This window comes from Pyxicephalus adspersus, chromosome 2 (genome assembly GCF_032062135.1).
Source record: "Pyxicephalus adspersus chromosome 2, UCB_Pads_2.0, whole genome shotgun sequence".
NCBI lineage: Eukaryota > Metazoa > Chordata > Amphibia > Anura > Pyxicephalidae > Pyxicephalus > Pyxicephalus adspersus.
Window position 1 is genome coordinate 15,730,741 of NC_092859.1, and position 18,570 is coordinate 15,749,310.

General features: G+C 38.9%; 9 non-coding genes across 9 annotated transcripts; all 9 read left to right on the forward strand.

Annotated features, from left to right (window-relative positions):
* The first annotated feature begins 3,037 nt into the window (after positions 1–3,037).
* On the forward strand, positions 3,038–3,110 carry TRNAV-CAC (transfer RNA valine (anticodon CAC)). Its single transcript has one exon. It is a non-coding gene; the product is annotated as a tRNA-Val (tRNA).
* Positions 3,111–7,127: 4,017 nt separating this feature from the next.
* On the forward strand, positions 7,128–7,200 carry TRNAV-CAC (transfer RNA valine (anticodon CAC)). Its single transcript has one exon. It is a non-coding gene; the product is annotated as a tRNA-Val (tRNA).
* Positions 7,201–8,681: 1,481 nt separating this feature from the next.
* On the forward strand, positions 8,682–8,754 carry TRNAV-AAC (transfer RNA valine (anticodon AAC)). Its single transcript has one exon. It is a non-coding gene; the product is annotated as a tRNA-Val (tRNA).
* Positions 8,755–10,141: 1,387 nt separating this feature from the next.
* Positions 10,142–10,214, forward strand: TRNAV-CAC (transfer RNA valine (anticodon CAC)). The gene has a single exon. It is a non-coding gene; the product is annotated as a tRNA-Val (tRNA).
* Positions 10,215–11,022: 808 nt separating this feature from the next.
* On the forward strand, positions 11,023–11,094 carry TRNAE-CUC (transfer RNA glutamic acid (anticodon CUC)). Its single transcript has one exon. It is a non-coding gene; the product is annotated as a tRNA-Glu (tRNA).
* A 1,488-nt stretch (positions 11,095–12,582) lies between these two features.
* TRNAV-AAC (transfer RNA valine (anticodon AAC)) lies at positions 12,583–12,655 on the forward strand. The gene has a single exon. It is a non-coding gene; the product is annotated as a tRNA-Val (tRNA).
* Positions 12,656–13,659: 1,004 nt separating this feature from the next.
* On the forward strand, positions 13,660–13,732 carry TRNAM-CAU (transfer RNA methionine (anticodon CAU)). Its single transcript has one exon. It is a non-coding gene; the product is annotated as a tRNA-Met (tRNA).
* A 2,107-nt stretch (positions 13,733–15,839) lies between these two features.
* On the forward strand, positions 15,840–15,912 carry TRNAV-CAC (transfer RNA valine (anticodon CAC)). The gene has a single exon. It is a non-coding gene; the product is annotated as a tRNA-Val (tRNA).
* A 1,045-nt stretch (positions 15,913–16,957) lies between these two features.
* Positions 16,958–17,030, forward strand: TRNAV-AAC (transfer RNA valine (anticodon AAC)). Its single transcript has one exon. It is a non-coding gene; the product is annotated as a tRNA-Val (tRNA).
* The last annotated feature ends 1,540 nt before the right edge of the window (positions 17,031–18,570 follow it).

Genomic DNA, 18,570 nt, shown 5'->3' on the forward strand with positions numbered 1-18,570 from the left:
CCTGCCATGGCTTCAAGCTTTGTTTATGTAGTCATGTTTAAGCTGATTTTTGTGTTTTTCCTTTAATTTTAATAAAAGTATTTTTTTTTTTTAAATGATTGTGTGTTTCAAACATTTTTTAGATTCATAATATCTACAAGAACCCCTGTTCGGACATATTTCTGTAAGTTACAGGTCTACAATTTAAAAAAAAAAATTTCATGAAAAACGATGGATCACTTTTGGTACAGAAATCTAGACCTCAGTGTAACGCTCAGGAGGTTAAGCAAAATCTTTGTTTTCATATGAAAATGTTTTATATCTAATGAGAAGGAAAAACGTCCTCAATTTTTTCAATAAACTTTAATTTTGGCCCGCCCTTTGTGTATTTGAGTTTGACACCCCTGGTCTGGATCAACTATGTCCATAGGGTTTAATATCTGGGATATATTTATTTCCCTAGTGGTTGCTGACAAAGAAAAAAAATTACAAAACAGTATAAAAACTCTCTGAGGATCACAATTAGAGCACTCACGTGATTTTCTGTAGTGTAGTTGTTATCACGTTCACCTAACATGCGAAAGGTCCCCGATTCAAAACCAGGCGGAAACAAGCTTCCATTTTCCTAGCCATTACCTACTGCCATCACTTTTGTATTTCTGTATGCTTACTAACTTTAAATAGAACTCATAAGGCCATTCCTGTCCTGATCAAGCAAATGCTGGGAAGAGCTGCACAGTTTTCTTTCTTCTCTCTTTTTTTAAATATACTTTATTCAAATGTTTTTCATAAAAGAGACAACAGTGCAAAGGAAAAAACATAAAAAAATTCAGTGGGGATTGCTATCAGGGGCCATGGTGCCTAAACATTGGGTACACAAATAATATTCTTGTCCAACATACATGGCAGAGACCAGAAGGCAACAAGAATAGGGGAATGGCTAGCTAACATACATATTTTATTGTAACAAGTAGTGCATCATCATCAATCACAGACAATGTGCTAAAAAGGCCCTGAGCTCCCTAAGATATGGACAGAACTGCCCTGTGGCATTGTTGTCAGAGCATTACTGGAACCCAAGATAAGCACAATGTAGAAATTTGAATTGGGATTCCCATCATTTTTCATTGATGATACGTTTATGTATATAAATTTACACCTGTAACAATTAAGTCACAAGATCCTCCTCAGAGAATTTTTTCATCCTAGATGAGACATTGGAGGCATGCAATGAAGAAAAATATAGATCCGTTGATGGTTTAGGCAGCTTGAGAAAAGTGTCCATGATTTTAATATCCAGATGTAAATTAGGATGAAAACAAACAAGTTTCTTGCAGAAAATAAAATTGTTCACAGACAGAGATGCCATACTGACTAGCAAGATGATCCTTTGTGTGGGGTTCCAAGGAGTTCCTTGGAACAGTTGGAGAAAATGTGTAAAGCCATTTGTGGCGCTCCCATCTGATGTAAGGCTTGTAGCCCTGACCCTGTGAAAAAGTTGCATTATGTCTAAACACAAGGAAGAGTATGGAGAGACAGAATTTTCTAGCAGGCGCCTTCCAAGCAACAAGAGTGTTCCTAAAGAAAACATTGTTACAAATAGAAGAAGACAACTTAGTTAAGGGGGGTACTGCATTACTTGGTCAAGGCACGTATATTAGTTTCTAAATTATAATTAATATAGCAGATGTATTATTTATTTAGTCAGCACAAAGTAACACGAAGATGCTTGTCCTACCACATAAAGTATAACAAAGTCTTGAACAATGTTTGTACATCCTGTCTTTTAAGTAGACAAGACAGGGTTTGTAAAGAATACAGGAGCCTAGCAAAGCTGATCATTTTATATTCCCTTTTTCTCAATTCGGTTTATATTTTTTGTAAAACACAGGCAGGTAATTTAGTTGATACAATAAAGATGGGCATTTCCTAATCTTGATCTCTAGGTATGTATTTGTACCCTTGGCTAGAGCCAGTGGCTGTGCTTCAAAATTGGCTACAGGTATTCATAAGGGGTAAATTTCACTTATTGAGAATTCCAATAATTTGGATGTGGATTCCAATAATTTGGCTAGGGGTTCCATACATAGTTTTCTAATTGAAAAATGCCTATTTGTTTCAGGAATTCTAATTGATGACTAGTTGTTGCCTACAAATTGTCATGTTGCATGAGTAGTATGCATTGCAATGATTGTCCATGAATTTTCAAGGTGTCTTTTTCTGACACTTCCTCTTACTATGTTTACTTTACAATTAGCTGTTTATCTTCTGCTCTTTGTACATCTCCTCACAGTGAGAAGCTACTTGAAACACATCTCAGGGTTACTTCCAAACTGAAAAATATATTTTAAAGAGTTCTGTTTAATGGTGTGGCAAATCTAGAGGAGCAGAAGGGAAATTTTGACTAAAACGTCTAAAGCACCAATATTGATGAACACTATACTATATGGTACCTCTGGGTCTCAAAAGGGAAGATATATCTTGTCAAATCCTGCTACTAGTAAGTTTTGTTAAATGTTACCATCTAACGAAAGACAGATGTGATGTCACCAGTGATCTCTGGAGAGATAGCACCCTAACCCTAACCAAAAACCATCAAATCTCTGGAATCCACAGATTGGCAAATGAGAAGCAACTGGAGGAAAAGATGGTGTTCTGTTTTAATTCACTTCCATTTTAATTTCAAATGAAAAAGGTGCAAAAAATCCCCAAAAGGCCACTTAAACTGGAATTACACCATTACATTATCTTTCATTTAGGAGCAATCCAATAGTTAATGAATACACCAAAATGTAAAGTCCAAGTTAATTTACAATCAAAAGTACATTTGAAAAATTGTACAAAAAGTAGCGAGAAGCTGTTTGCACTTCTTCAGATGCCACAACGGGAGGAAGGAGGGTGTTCTGTTTATATTAATTTAAATAATATTATTTATTAATTTAAAGTGAAAATAGTAAATAAATACACCAGGATGGAAGATCTAATGCAAAATTGTAATCAAAACTACATTAGAAAGACAAGGAAGGTCCTGAGATTCTCCAGTTACCATGTCAAGTGAGTTTCTGTAGTGTAGTGGTTATCACGTTCGCCTCACACGCGAAAGGTCCCCGGTTCGAAACCGGGCGGAAACACATCATACATGATTTTGTTACCCCTTATTCTCAACTTCACAGTAGCATTACTCTTGGAATTAGACTTGTGTATTTCTGTATGTTACCAAAATTTTATGATGGGTGAGGGAGATTTAAAAAGCCAGTCCTGCTTTGGTTCTAGAAAATGAAAGCAGGCACATCAAAATGCAAAGTACATTGGAACAATGTACACTGGAAAAAAACTTTCGTGATTGTTACCAGTGACAGGGTTGAATGAGCACTGTACATCCAGCACCGTTCTGGTCGATGGAGGGGTGGGGATAAATGTCTCCACAGTAGTTTACGGTCTTTCTTGATCAGTCGTTCATCAATCTGCTATTGTACCTTGATGAATGTCATCAGGGGACGGCTGTACACATTAGATTTTTGTAACACCGTTTGGGTGTCAATGTTTTGACAAGTGTACACAGTCTTACTCTTACTGTTTGTTGCTGTTTCAACCAATATTTTTGCCTTAGTTGGGGTGTAGCCAGAAATTCACCTGAGAACTACAATTCAGAGACTTCAAGCACAGTTTGTTAAAATAGATACTAACCCATATTACTACCCACTACTATCTCATATAGGATTTATGATGATATAATTATATTATAACTGGAAATCTTATTAGGGTCTGTAAAATTGTGGAATTGGCTCCCCCAGGAAGAATTTTCAGCAATTTCTTTGGATTGTTTTAAGAAAAAGCTGGATGATTTCCAGAAGCACAGAATATAACTGGGTATTAAGGCTTTAACCCCCCTAGGGTTCTAATTCTGTCAGTTTTTTGATGCAAAAAGTGATCCCATTTTTTTGCATAGAAATGTTTGTTTATATTGTGGGTCTGTAATTCTTGGGATTACCTCCAGGGTATAATAATTATATTCATTTATTATATTATAATCATAAATTATGATATAATACATAATTATAAATCATAACTATAAAAAATAAAGAAATAATAGACCACAACAATGTATCAAAAAAATATATATTTTATCAAAACTTCTCACTGAAACTTTCTATACAAGGGTGCAATATTATTGATAATTATTACTATAAATTAAAAAAAATGTATATTTTTAGTAGACATCCCGGGTGTGGTAGATTTTGAAGCAGGGTGCTGCACAAAGCCAAACATCACAGTCAGGACAGTAGAACCTGGTTTCTTTGCGTTTCTTCCTTCCTCTGTCATCGGTCTTTGAGCAGCAAACCACGCACATCCTTGTAGGTGCGGCCTTCTTCTGGGTTGGTGGGATGTATTCAACGAAGTGATGACCAGTCAGGAGTTCTGGGTTGACAATGGTGGAAGCACGACGTCCAGGTCTATTCATAGCCACTGATGATGTTTGGTGGTTCTTGACTATGGATTCGGAAACTTGCAAAATGAAGTCTGAATGATTCACAGGCCTCTGACTATTTTTTTTTGTACAAAACGTAGACATTCCATAGGCACTGCTCAACTAGATGCCTGAAAATCTTCTTTAGTACTTCCTTTGCTGTTTTCTCATCGCTGGGTAGAATGTCATGGCTTGGTCAGCTCTGTCGACACCTCCCATGGTGTTGTTGTAGTCAATCACCACCTGTGGCTTCATCACTTCTTTCCCACGTTTTGTGTGTACCAGAACGGTGGAGGCATCATGGACAGTACTCATCAGGCACACATATATCTTGTCACGCCATCTCAGGGCCATCATCTTTCCTTTCTGCCAGGCAATAATTTCTCCTGTCTTCAGCTTCCCTTTTGCAAACAGTGCTGGCAGGTGGCGCCGGTTAGCCCTAACGGTTCCATACGCATCTGTTCTGTGTTGCAGAAGGAACTCATAAAGCTCAGGAGAAGTGTAGAAATTGTCAGTTATGACACAATAGCCCTGACCTAGCAATGGCTCAATGAGGGATAGCACTGAAGATCCTTAATGGCTGTATCTGGGGTTGAACTGTGTCCCTTTTCCAGTGTACAGCACCGTATTCCATATGTAGCCAGATGAGGATTCACACAGCATATACATTTTCACGCAAAATCATGCCCTCTTTAACGCAATGTACTGCACCCAGCTGAGCCTCCCCTTGTAAGCCATTAGACTTTCGTCAATGCTGACATCTCTTTCTTGCACATGGGTTTGCTGGAAATTTTGTAGAATCATCTGAGACACTTCCCAAATTTTCTTCAGTTTTGTTGCATGGTCCAGGGTACCTGCATAAAACAAAATAAAGAATGTATTTTAGGATATGTTCTTTTATAGTGTGAAGGTTGCAAGAAATATGTTAGCAAACAGAGCAGCATATATGTTTGCACAAAAAAAAAATTAGCAAAAAATGTCAAAAAGTTAGCACAGAGCAGCACACATGTTGGCATAAAATATTTTAAAAAAGTTAGCAAACACAAAGCAGCATACATGTTTGCATAAAATAAATTAGCAAAAATTTTCAAAAAGTTAGCAAACACAAGAGCGGCTTACCTGTTTGTCTCCGCAACAATTTTTTCGATAACTTCATCGGTCATAAACAACTTCAGGTATGCCTGGGGGTCGTCGCATTCAGCCTCATTTTTCATCCCAGGTGCTGCGGTGAATGGAAATCCTGGCGGTGCTGCCTGGTCTGCATCAAGGTCAATGGAGCACCATGTGCGCACAGCACTGACCTCAGGTTAAGAATCGACGCTTAGTTCACTTTCGCTGTCTGATGACAAATATCCTGGTGAATCACTATCGCTCGATTCCACAAGGGACTCCAAATTGCTAAATTGTTGCTAACTCAACAAAAGGTCAGATAAAGGTCAGGGGTAATAGTGGGCAAAATGAAAATCAGGGCACTGAGCAATGAAGCTTGGTGCACTAAAATGTGTTTTTTTTGCTTTTATTATATGTTTTTATGTGTTTTTTAGTGTAAAAAAAATTAAAAGCAGATTACATAGCAGTCTGCTTTTAAATTTCCCGACCCGGAATCCATCACTCCACCGCATCACCCGGAAGATGTCACAGATCTTGCCCAGAGGCGGCTCCGAGTGATGCGAGCAGCTACAGTAAATTCCAGGGGTGATGCCAGTGGGAAATCGCCGATGGCATCACCCCTAGAATTTACTATTGGTGATCGCATCTGCAGTTAGATGTGATGCACCATGCAGAAATCCTGCATGGTGCATCGCATCTAACTGCGGATGCAAGCAGAGGTGTGGCCGGGACCCAGGCAGCATTCAAAAGAAGATTATTCAGTAATCTGCTTTTAAATTCCCTCCCCGGCCACAGCCCTCAAAAGACAGGCGCCCCGGCATCACAGCGGGATCGTCCGATCGCCGCTGGAGCACGGGGCAGAGGTAAGAGGGGTTTTTTGCAACCCGAGTCACACTTAGGATTATGCGCTAGGGGGGTTAAAGTAAAGATAACAGTGACTGTTGATCCAGGGAACATCCTATTGCCTCATGGAATCAGGAAGGAATTTTTTTTTATATCTTGGGAATTTATATCTTGGATATATTTGTTTTCCCAGTGCTGACAAAGAACAGGTAAGGGGTTCTAAACACTTCTAAAGCACCAATATTGATTAACACTAAACCATATGGTACCTCTGGGTCTCAAATGGGAAGATATATTTTTTGTCTAATACTACCATTAGTTAGTTTTATTAAATGTTACCATCTAACGAAAGACAGATGTGATGTCACAAGTAATTTCTGGAGAGACAGTACCCTAAAATAGTCTGTGGCATTAAAAAACAAACTAATCTCTGGAATCCACAGATTGACGAATGAGAAGCATTGAGAATTTTTTCATATGCAACAACTGGAGGAAGAAAGGTGTTCTGTTTTAATTCACTTCCATTTTAATTTCGAAAAAGGTGCAAAAAATCCCCAAAAGGGCAGGTAAACTAGAAATATACCATTACAATATCTTTCATTTTGGAGTAATCCAATAGCCAATGAATACACCAAAATGTAAAGTCCAAGTTAATTTGTATTTAAAATGTCATTTAAAAAAGAGTACAAAAAGGCCTTGAGACTCTCAATAATGAGTTAATATGTGAGTTTCCGTAGTGTAGTGGTTATCACGTTCGCCTCACACGCGAAAGGTCCCCGGTTCGAAACCGGGCGGAAACATAGCTTAAGTTACCCTTTATTATCTGTTTCACAATAGCGTTACTCCAGGCATTATTTTTGTCCATTTCTGTATGTTTCACAACTTTTATCATATGGATAAAAAAGGATTCAAAACAACATTCTTGTCAAGAAAATGAAAGCAGGAACTTCAAGGTTTTATGTTAAGAAATTGTCTACTATGACTACAGTAAATCAAGAGTTAATTGCAATATAAACACTCTGCAAGGTTTACATTTATTACAGTTATTAAGTACATTTATTTGTATAGGTTAATATTTTAGACCATAAAACAGAACGAGGTAAAGAAGGTAACAAATTCTGCCCGTTTATCCCATATTGACTCTTTATTGGTACCACACTGTCACTTTATTTCCATTCAAGTAAGTAAAAGTAGAGAATAGTCAGAGAAGACTCAATTTTTTACAGTTGGTCAGTTTTTTTCTTTCATTTAAATTTTTTATTGAGACTCTGCCAGGTACAGAGAATACATAACAAAACAAAACTTGCCCAAATTAAAAAATAAACAGTCCCATCAGTACAGCTAGCATAACATTGCAGTGGTGGTTACAAGCAATTCACATCCAAACCCGTAACCCAGGATGTCTCAGTAACATTTTACAACTTTAATAGGAAGAACATCTGGGGTATCAAAAAAAGGGGGGGGGGGGGGGGGGGGGGGGGGGGGGGGGGGGGGGCCACAGGGGAAAGGGAGGGGGAAACGGGAAGGGAAATCAGTGGACATCATATCTTCCATATGATATATGTTCTTAACCCTATCTAGCCATCGACCAACAGAAGAGCGGTGTTTCTTACACCTCCAACATATGGGGTTGACCTGAGTGTACATTTTCGCCAACTGGACAGGTGTCCTATACCACCTGGTAACTCATTTATAATTAATTTCTTGGTATTTGTTACAGAGGCCTTGTGGCCAAAGTGTAATATCATCTCCCTTTGCTGAGCCGTGAATGTAGGATCCAATTCCTCTTCCCACTTTGTCGAAACCACGAAAGGTGGTGTTTGCTTCCAATAAGATTGTGGTAACAGTCAGTTTAACAAGTAAGAACAAAACTGGTTCTCCCTGGTACATGTGTCCGCTCCACCACATCCCTGTCAAGTACCTGATATTTTCTCCCCTAACGTTATTTGAATTGATATGTGTAGGAGATCCCTCTCAGAAGGGCCCTATCCCTGAAATTTATATATGGTAAGCTCTGAACCGGCATTCTCTTTAGCAAACACATTTATATGCAGAAATGGAAACTAATTACTGGACAAAAAAATTAATAATGTGGATTAGTACTAGTAAAAACTCGTTTTGTAAATCATAGAAAGTAAATGCTTATAAAATAGACCTCCCGGTCTATCTGAACTTTACTTTTGTAAAAGGGTTGTCCAACTAATAGAACATCTAACGTTACAAATCTTTGAACAACAGAGCACAGTAGTCTCTGGGGGTCCCTACAAAAGCCAACATGTAAGTTTCCATAGTGTAGTGGTTATCACGTTCGCCTAACACGCGAAAGGTCCCCGGTTCGAAACCGGGCGGAAACAAGAGACATTTTCATTTTTTTTCCATAGCCTTTATAATTAGTTTTCCAATGCCATATCTGTTGGATGCTGATTGTGTATTGCTGTACACTTCCCTACTTTAAGAATGGGTAAAACCAACCTATAAGGCCATATCTGTATTATCATATAGGTGTTTTAGCCAAACCCTAAAATCAATTAGTAGAAAATAAAGAACAAGCAAAAACAGGTTTTTTTTGGCTAAAATGTTTTCAAACTAAGTCAAAACACTAATACATATACACATAAAGCACAATTATCAAGTCTCTCATTTCCCGATGCGTTTCGTCATATCAGCTTCCTCGGGGGATCTTGACACATAAGCTATGAAAACAGATAAATAATATACCGATAAAATAGTCCATGCAGTAAACAGGGCTTACCAACCATATAAATCAATACAATAGTAGTTATTCTTGGTATTCAAGAAACATTCAACCTAGGGACCCCATACACAGTATTATGTGTCTTAACCTCCATAGTGGAATCAAAGATAGTGGGTAGTATCCTAATTATTGTTTAGTAGGTAATATTGAAAAAACTGGTATGACTATGGGATAGGTTACCATCAGCATTGTGGCTTACTTTTCTGTGGTTAACCAGTGTTATGGTATAGTATTATTTAAAAAATGAGTATAAAACTAATAATTCGGCCACTAGATGACACTTACGACTGACTGTGTACTTATAAAAAATATATAACAAAGTTATCGTCAGAATTTGTTGCACTTTACATAAGGACACAGTGCCATCTACTGGTGGACAACAATTATACACAAAAGATAATTTAGAAGCAAGAGAAAAAAACTACTTTGCCACTAACTTCCCTGATGTGTGGTGGTTAGGGTTCGGTGCTCTCACCGCAGTAGCCTGGTTTTGATTCCCAGTCAGCGAATTTAGGATTTTCATTGTTAAAACAATTTGAAAATTTCATCTCTCAATCTTTCAAAACTTATATTTTATGTTTTTCTTTTGACACAATACAAGCAAGCAAGAGAACATCAACCTTGTGCTAACATATTCATTTCTTATTGGTAAAGTCATTACAACAATCAAAATTGGATTACAATTAGCTAAACTTTGTATCAGTATCTACTTGTAATAAAGAATACCTAATCTAAAATAGATCATTTTTGGCCCTGCAATAAACTAAGACAAAAAGCAATAGTAACTTAAAAAAGCTTGCTAGAGATCCCATGGGAAATAAGCCCCTCACCTTGGTGGTCATTGAGAAGAATGCTCATATTGGAGATAAGAAACCTTTAGCAATCCTCAGGGGAACCCCAGGGTTCCATTGAATTTAACTCCAGAAAGGCGGAATGAAAGTGTTATTGAGGGTTTACATAATAGTCCCTCCGAGTCCTGCATAGAAGTTTCCGTAGTGTAGTGGTTATCACGTTCGCCTCACACGCGAAAGGTCCCCGGTTCGAAACCGGGCGGAAACATATGTTTTGTTTTCAGTAGCTTGTCAGGAGTAACTCTTGCTTTTGTATGCTTTTGTATGTCGTGTAATTCCAGGACTTTGATTTGTTTTTGTCAGGACACAGTTTATTTATTACATTCCCTACTATGAAAGAAAGGGAGTCTGGTGCTGAAGGGACCCAGATACAAAAGGCAGCCAGGTGCTAAAGAGAACCAGGTACAAAAGGCAGCCAGGTGCTAAATGTACCCAGGTAAAAAAGGCAGCCAGGTGCTAAATGTACCCAGGTAAAAAAGGCAGCCAGGTGCTAAAGAGACCCAAATAAAAATGGCAGCCAGGTGCTAAATGTACCCAGGTAAAAAAGGCAGCCAGGTGCTAAAGAGACCCAGGTAAAAAAGGCAGCCAGGTGCTAAAGAGACCCAAATAAAAAAAGGCAGCCAGGTGCTAAAGAGACCCAAATAAAAAAGGCAGCCAGGTGCTAAATGTACCCAGGTAAAAAAGGCAGCCAGGTGCTAAAGAGACCCAAAAAAAAGGCAGCCAGGTGCTAAATGGACCTAGGTATAAAAGACAGCCAGGTGTCTCTTCCCCACAACATAGCTGGTGTTGTAAGGGTGGGGGGCTTATTTGGAGACTGGAAGCCCCTTCCTCGAAGGGGTCCTCCAGATGTCTGTTTCCACACTTTTAGATATTGTATGATTTTATGTCTGTTTCTAGAATGATGTATCTGTGGATATTTTACTAGCAAGTATATATATATCCTAAAACCACCTAAATTTAGTTGGTCTATTTAGTCTATTCCATTTAGTCTATTGTCAAAATCAGTAGACATGTTTTCCCTGGTGGTCTAGTGGTTAGGATTCGGCGCTCTCACCGCCGCGGCCCGGGTTCGATTCCCGGTCAGGGAATAGGTTATTTTTTCTTTTTAAGCCCATTACATGATTTTACACCATTTTGGAATTTTCATTTCAAAATATTTCATGAGGAACCAGAATAACACCAGCAACACAGAAGTACACTATATCCATTATATTATAGTTATTTTCTTTACTCAAAAACTCAATACTTAATCTATATAAATAACAGCTTGCTTGGATCAGTGCGTTAGTATCTGCTTGTATGGAGTAAAAAGATAATTCAATAAATATTTCCTTTTTGGTTATGGAAAAATAAAAAAAGTAAAAATACCAAAGAGTTTGCTGGACATATATATAGAAAAAAAGGCCTGGGTACAACTGACTGGAGGTTGCCCAATTTGTACTCAGGGTGCATCTCACAGACCCTTCGGTGCAACAGAAGAAGGTGTGAAAAATATGACTTTTAATACACGGAATAGGGTCAGTGAATCACAGCATACCACCAAACACCAAGTGCAAAAATGTCAAGCTCTAGAGATGTTTTACTTTCAGAGAGTGGCAGATCAAAACAAAATACTGAACTACTCTACTACTGGTTATTACTAAATACAATCAGCAACATGAAGTGATTCACAAGATTTGCCAAAACATTGGCACATCCTAAGCACATATACTTATCTTATGAACTTCCTGAATACCAGACCTCAGATAGTATACAGAAAGCCGCCATCATTAAAGGACCAACTGGTACATAGTTATTTCTCCACCAGAAGTTCTCACGTGTCTAACACTAAAGGAACATTTAAATGTGGAAAATGTTTCCAATGCATCTGGATCAAAGAAGCACTATGTATAACGCTTCCTAATGGAAGACCACATCGTCTTAATCATTACATCAATTGCACCACAGAAAGTGTCATCTATCTTATTCTCCGTCAATGTGGGTCTTTTAACATGGGAAAGACAAATAGACGATTCAAAAAAATATTATATGAGCATGTTTATTGAAAAACTTCAGACAAAATGACTAAACCAGTTCATTTTTATGTTGTCATTAAACATAATTACAATTCCTAGCGCCCTAAGCTTTTGTCCCACCAAACCCTAGGGGTGGAGACACAGACATCAGACTTCTCCGCTGTATATATACCCCTCTTTCTCAAGATTCACCCACTAACACACACATTTATCATTGTAATAATGATTTTTAATCAAGCTTTTACACTCTTTCTTCTCCCTCTTCCAACCATTCTAGAGAGTCAGGGCAACCCTAGAAAAGTCCTGGAGCCGTGTATGTGATGAGATTATGAAAGAGACAGTCATTAGTAGGTCATTGGAGGAGTGAAGAGAGCGGCTGGGGGAGTATTTTTCTATCAAGTCAGAAAGGTAAGTGGGACAAGAACTGTGGAGGGATTTGAAGGCAAAGCACAGGAACTTGAATTTGATTCTAAAGTAAAATGGAAGCCAATGAAGAGAACTACAAGGAGTTGTAGCAGAAGAAGAGTGGTGGGAAGGATTTCACAAGACCTACAGCAGGAAGTTTCCGTAGTGTAGTGGTTATCACGTTCGCCTAACACGCGAAAGGTCCCCGGTTCGAGACCGGGCGGAAACATGAAAAAGTACTTTTCTTAACCCACCATTTCTCAAAAGCAGTCTTTGGATAATAATTTGGTATGTTCTAAAGCTTTTAAAATGAGTTTAAAAACATAAATCGATAAATGGAATAAACCATAAATGGTTTAGCTACCCCGAGTTTGACTTGAGGCTACCGCTCTCAGCAACCTTTTTTTTCCCCGAGTCATACTCAGGATTACCACTCGGCAGGTAAATCATAAGGCAGCTATTTCGGTTGTCATACCTTTATATTGCCTATAGAGTAAGTTTTTTGTTCTTAATATGGTTCTGTTTATTTAAGGATCACTTTAATTTACTTAAGGAGGAAGTAAACCCAAAAACGACCCAAAACAAAAAAAATACACTTACCTTTAATCTCGCAGAGCAGTTTGATCGGTCCGGAGGTTTCTTCAATTGGGTCCTGCGCCATCCGTATTTGCGCCGGCAGGCTAGGCGTGAGATCGGCAATATCTTTCCCTTTTCAGAAAGGTGAGCATGAGCAGAAGGAGCATCCATGAGCCTCCTGGGATGAGTGACATAGGTATTCCGAGAGGCTCTGCACTCCCATTCATTCTCGACCATCTAGGCGATCGAGAATTAAGGGTGCTAAAATTTAGGTTCTAAAAAAAAATTCTAAATTTAGGTACGCTTTATAAAACAGACTTTTTGACTACTATAATGTTTGTAGAATAATGGGAAAAAAAATCTATTTGATGGAAAAAGATGGAAAAGTTATTAATGTTTTGATAAAAATAAAATCAGCAAAATGCAAGCAGAGAGGTTTTCCCAGTTTCATGCAGATTTCATCCAGGTAGTGGATAACGTTTCCATTTTTTCCTACTATGCAAAGCATGTATGTTAAGAGCAATGCAGGTGCCAGGATTTTCAATTTTATGGACTTCCAGTTATGATGTGAATATTGTTTCCTAGCTGTGCTCTTACTCTATTACCCTGTGATTTGTGCCCATGGTAGGTAATTCAACTAGCAGCTAACCCCCAGCTGCCTCGTTAGCGCAGTAGGTAGCGCGTCAGTCTCATAATCTGAAGGTCGTGAGTTCGATCCTCACACGGGGCAAATTTTTTATTTTGTGAACAATTTATACTTTACAACATTTCCTTATGACTTCTGGAGCAGTAGAGACTTACAAAATATTTAACAAACTTACATAGTTAATCATGTTTCAAAAAAGGAAACTGATCAGGAATAACTGCTGTACATTATAGTGGAGGAGAGCACAGATGGGTGCCCGTCACATGTCCTTCCACCATCTCCATAAAACAGAATGGTGCTCTGTGTATGGTGAGTGTTAATTTACCTGTTACTATTAACACTAACAAAATATTGTTTCCAATGACAATAATCTGAAACCAACTGACTGTCTGTAAAAGGGCTCTTTTGGTCTTGACATGATGATACCACCCAAGTCACTAGAACATGGAACAGTAGACAATCAATATATAAGGCTTAAATAGAATAACTCTGTAAGCATTCTGACCACACAGGTACTAATCATTTGCACCTCATCAGAAAAAATAATAATTTTATAGATTTATAGTTATGGTAAATGTAGGTGTGAACTTGCCTGTTTTTTTAGGTTATGGGAATGCATATATTTTGCATATATTTTTTATTGTGCAGTATCATGTTAGTATTGTTAGTATTATTTTTTTCCCCTAGTCCCATGTGTCATCTACATCACCACTACAAAGTAGTGACACTTTATGCTGATCAGCATGCCAAAATTTGCTCCTTGGTGGGATGCTGCTATTGCATGTCATGTAAACAACCTGTTCAGATGTCTGGATCTAGACACTGTAGTTGGATATTGGTCCATTGAATGTAATGGTATGGGAATGGTCCACAAGCATTGCAGGACACTGCCATTCTTGTATATGGTTGTAGGTGTTTCATTGCTAGTGTTATGACCAATATTGGCTCTAGTCATGGATGGCCCATACTGGTGAATCCTTTAGTTTGTTTTGCTATTTTGCTTTTACTTTTTTTGAGTGATGTGTTAATGACAAACAATTATTGATCTGATCGAATTGATAAGTGAATAGTGAAATATCTATGAGGTTCCTTTAGGGCAGGTGTGTCAATCTCAAATCACATTTGGGCCAAAATCTAAAACGCAGGCTAAGTCTCAGGCCTAAATTTTTCATCCTTCCTCACTCTGAGACTCCATATCACATGCCATCCTTGTGCATTATTCATGTCACGAAAATAAGAACTTGCTTGTCTTTGTGAAGCATAAACATATATTCGTTTTCCCATCCTTCATTAAATTGTCTCCCTTCTGCATCAACTTTTCTCTTGTTGGACATTTTGGGAGTGATTGCTTTTTGGTTCCTAGCAGCTTTTTCTGAGGTCGGTGTACTTGACCTATCATGGCCTGTCTATGTCAGGGGAATGGAGCAATGGACTGTGCTGAGGTGGAGGCCGATGTCTCTGAGTCTGGAGACATTCTAATGTAGCATCCCACTGAGATTTCATACCGGGAGCAGCAACAGCATACTATTGGCAGCAGGATCCGGACTCAAGCACAGTGCCCGGCATCTGCGTCCCCGACGTGTGAACATTGGGGACACAAGGCCAGGGGACGCAGATGGCGGGTGGGCATGGGACACAGCATGCGGCTAAAGAGTGGGATCGTCCAGCTGGGGGCGACTGGGGTCCTTCTGCCTGAAGCATGGTCAGCCATTTGTGTGAACCGCCCTGCTTCTACCTAGCTTTCTGGGATTTGGTTCTCCTGCGTACAAATGCCAGGTGCTTGGATGGGGCACAGTCACTATGGGCTACATAAAACAGCCAGGGGGGCATGTTTCGACCTGCGGGCCTTGTGTTTGACACCTGTGCTTTAGCGTAAACATTTTTAAAAGTGGCTTTTTTACAAACTGCTGACCACCCCAGTGTGCATGATGTTACACATGACACACAGTTGATGGCTCTACCTCTCTGTATGTTATATAGCACTGACCATGTCACTATATATAAGGACTTTATTCCCACTCCATTCAGTGGTTAGCACCATCTAGTGGTAGCTTGAACTTTGCGTCAGTGCCTACTTGTAATGAGTAAAATTTAAAACAATTCATAAAATTAAAAAACATTTTTTTAAAATAACAATCAGAAACCACTGGTACAAAACATGCCTAGGTGTCTAAATTAAAACCTATTACAAGTTTCCGTAGTGTAGTGGTTATCACGTTCGCCTCACACGCGAAAGGTCCCCGGTTCGAAACCGGGCGGAAACAGTTTTATTTTTGTTTTTTCGTCCCTACTCTAACAAATTTTTTCTCAGTAGCGTCTTTTAAATAATTGTAAATTTCAGTCATAGGTTTACAACTTTATACATTTTTACCTTAACATATTATTCCATGATCATGTACAAAAAAATCAGATTGCTGGAAATAATTCTTCCTGCTACATAATGACTTTGCTTTGCTGCTTTGGGAGTACGTCCGTCTGTATTTTAAAGAAATGACTAGTATAGGAATAATTCACCTAACATTTGTTAATGTTAAAGTAAAAAAAATTAAACAATAAAACAAAAAAACATACCGGCCTTTTTTCAATCATTTACTCCAAGTCACCTCCTCTTCTGGGTTGGGGTTCTATGGTCATCTTGGTGGACCTGGCTGGAATGACAACACTCATACATATGCAGCTCAATGTACTTTGGGGTGTTTGTTGACATTTGGGCACAATGATTAAAGCTACGTACACACGGCAGATTTTTATCGCCCGATAATGGGCATCGGCCAAATATCGGGCGAAAATCTGCCGTGTGTACAGTCGGTGTCGTCCATCGTCCGAACGACCGACCTGCCAGATCCACCGACGATGGACGACGACCGATCCTAATGAAAGGGAAGGGGGAGAGCGCGCAGCAGGGTGCCGCTCCGTCGCTCTCCCCCTCCCCTCTCCATAGAGCATGAACGGTGCTGTATGTACAGCATCGTTCATGCATCGTGCAGTCCCTTGTCGTTGGAAAAGGATCGTGAAAGATCCTTTCCAACGACAAAAATTGCAAGTGTGTACGCAGCTTTAAGCATAGTTTGCTAAAGCAGATATAAACCCGACCACTACAATCTAATAAAAACTTTACTATGTTAATATTACACGGAAAGCCTATTTTTAATTAGTAATTTTCATAAAAATAGTAGTTGGAGGAATGCATATAAAGATCCTCATTTTGACATTTTCTATTATGGGCTGACAAGAGATTCACAAAAGTTTTAGAACAGAGACAAACATAGCAACACTCTTCAGGGATCAAAGAATATCCTGCATGTGGAAGTTTCCGTAGTGTAGTGGTTATCACGTTCGCCTAACACGCGAAAGGTCCCCGGTTCGAGACCGGGCGGAAACATGCAAAAGTAGTTTTCTTAACTCACCATTTCTCAAAAGCAGTCTTTGGATAATAATTTAGTATGTTCTGAAGCTTTTAAAATGAGTTTAAAAACATAAAGCAGCCATTTCAGTTCTCATACCCAATACTGCTTATAGAGTAATTATTATGCTTCTGTTTGGTATTTAGAGATAATTTTATTATAACAACGTGATGCAAACCAGGCTTTTCTGTCTGCAATACTGATTTGTAAAAATTATTATTATTTCTCTGTAAACTATAGATGTAAAAATCTATACATTCAAGAAAAAGTGACAATGTGCAGAAACTACACATGCATGGTGGTGGTTTTGTGTGGGGATGGGCACACATGCACAGGAGCACATGGTGGTGTGTATGCACGTGCATGGTACTGCTTTGTGAATTTTGCCTATTTATATAGATTGCCTTATAGTCCTGTTACAAAGATCTACATGATATCTTACCAACTTGAATATCTTGTAGCTTAAACATAAAATGGTAAATATCAATCAAGCCTATTCCAGTGGTTAAGTAAGTAAGTTTGGTAAGTAAGGTTAGGCTGGGTCTACACAGACGGTTTTAAAAACGCATGTAAATGTTCCTACTGCGTTTATTTGCATTTTCATGCACTTTTTCAAACGTTTTGAAGCTTGCCTTTAAACTGCTGGAAAGCATCTATGCCGAGTTTTACCATGATTAGGTTTTCAAGCATTTATAAACACAGGAAAACACCCTCATTAAAATCAATGGATGTGTTTACCCGCATTTACCCTTTTATATGATCTATTGGTCCTTCTTTGAAAAAAAGAAGGTCCTTCCATTCAAAGGTTTCTTCCCTCTGTTTAAGCTTTTTTGCCTAGGGTGTCTTTGACCTCTGGGGTCGCTATGTAGGTAGAGGGGTATTAGGCACCGTGGGTAGCCATCATCAAGCTAAAGTCTTGAAAGGGTTCCTCCACTGAGCATGTTCGGCAGTGCACGTTCCCAAGATGGAAGCTTGTATGATAGAGAACCACCATTAAGGGTACATAAAGTTGCCGTGACCAAGCGGAAATAGTAAAGTGTTTTTCAAGTTTTCCAATTAGAGTCAAGGTATGTTAGGGTGTAATGGCTCTGTGGATAATTGATATTTTTTTCCCGTGCCAAGAATGAAATGAGCAGAGGGGAAAAACATGCAATTCCCATGGCCGGAGTCGAACCCGGGCCGCCTGGGTGAAAACCAGGAATCCTAACCGCTAGACCATATGGGAAGGCTTTTGCTGTGCATGAGCCTGATAAAATCGATAACTCTTCAAATCAGTCCTTTCTATAGGTACACAGGGATACAACTACCAAGAGAACGCTCAGAGAACCGTGAAGAATATTACAAATGAAAGATGCTGGCCTCCCATAGCTTGGCCAAGTTTGCGTGCGCAAAAGCCGCTGGCCCCGCTGAGTCTTGTTCAGGTTTCGTGTTCCACTCAAAGGTTTCTTCCCTCTGTTTAAGCTTTTTTCCCTAGGATGTCGTTGACCTCTGGGGTCGCTATGTAGATAGAGGGGTATC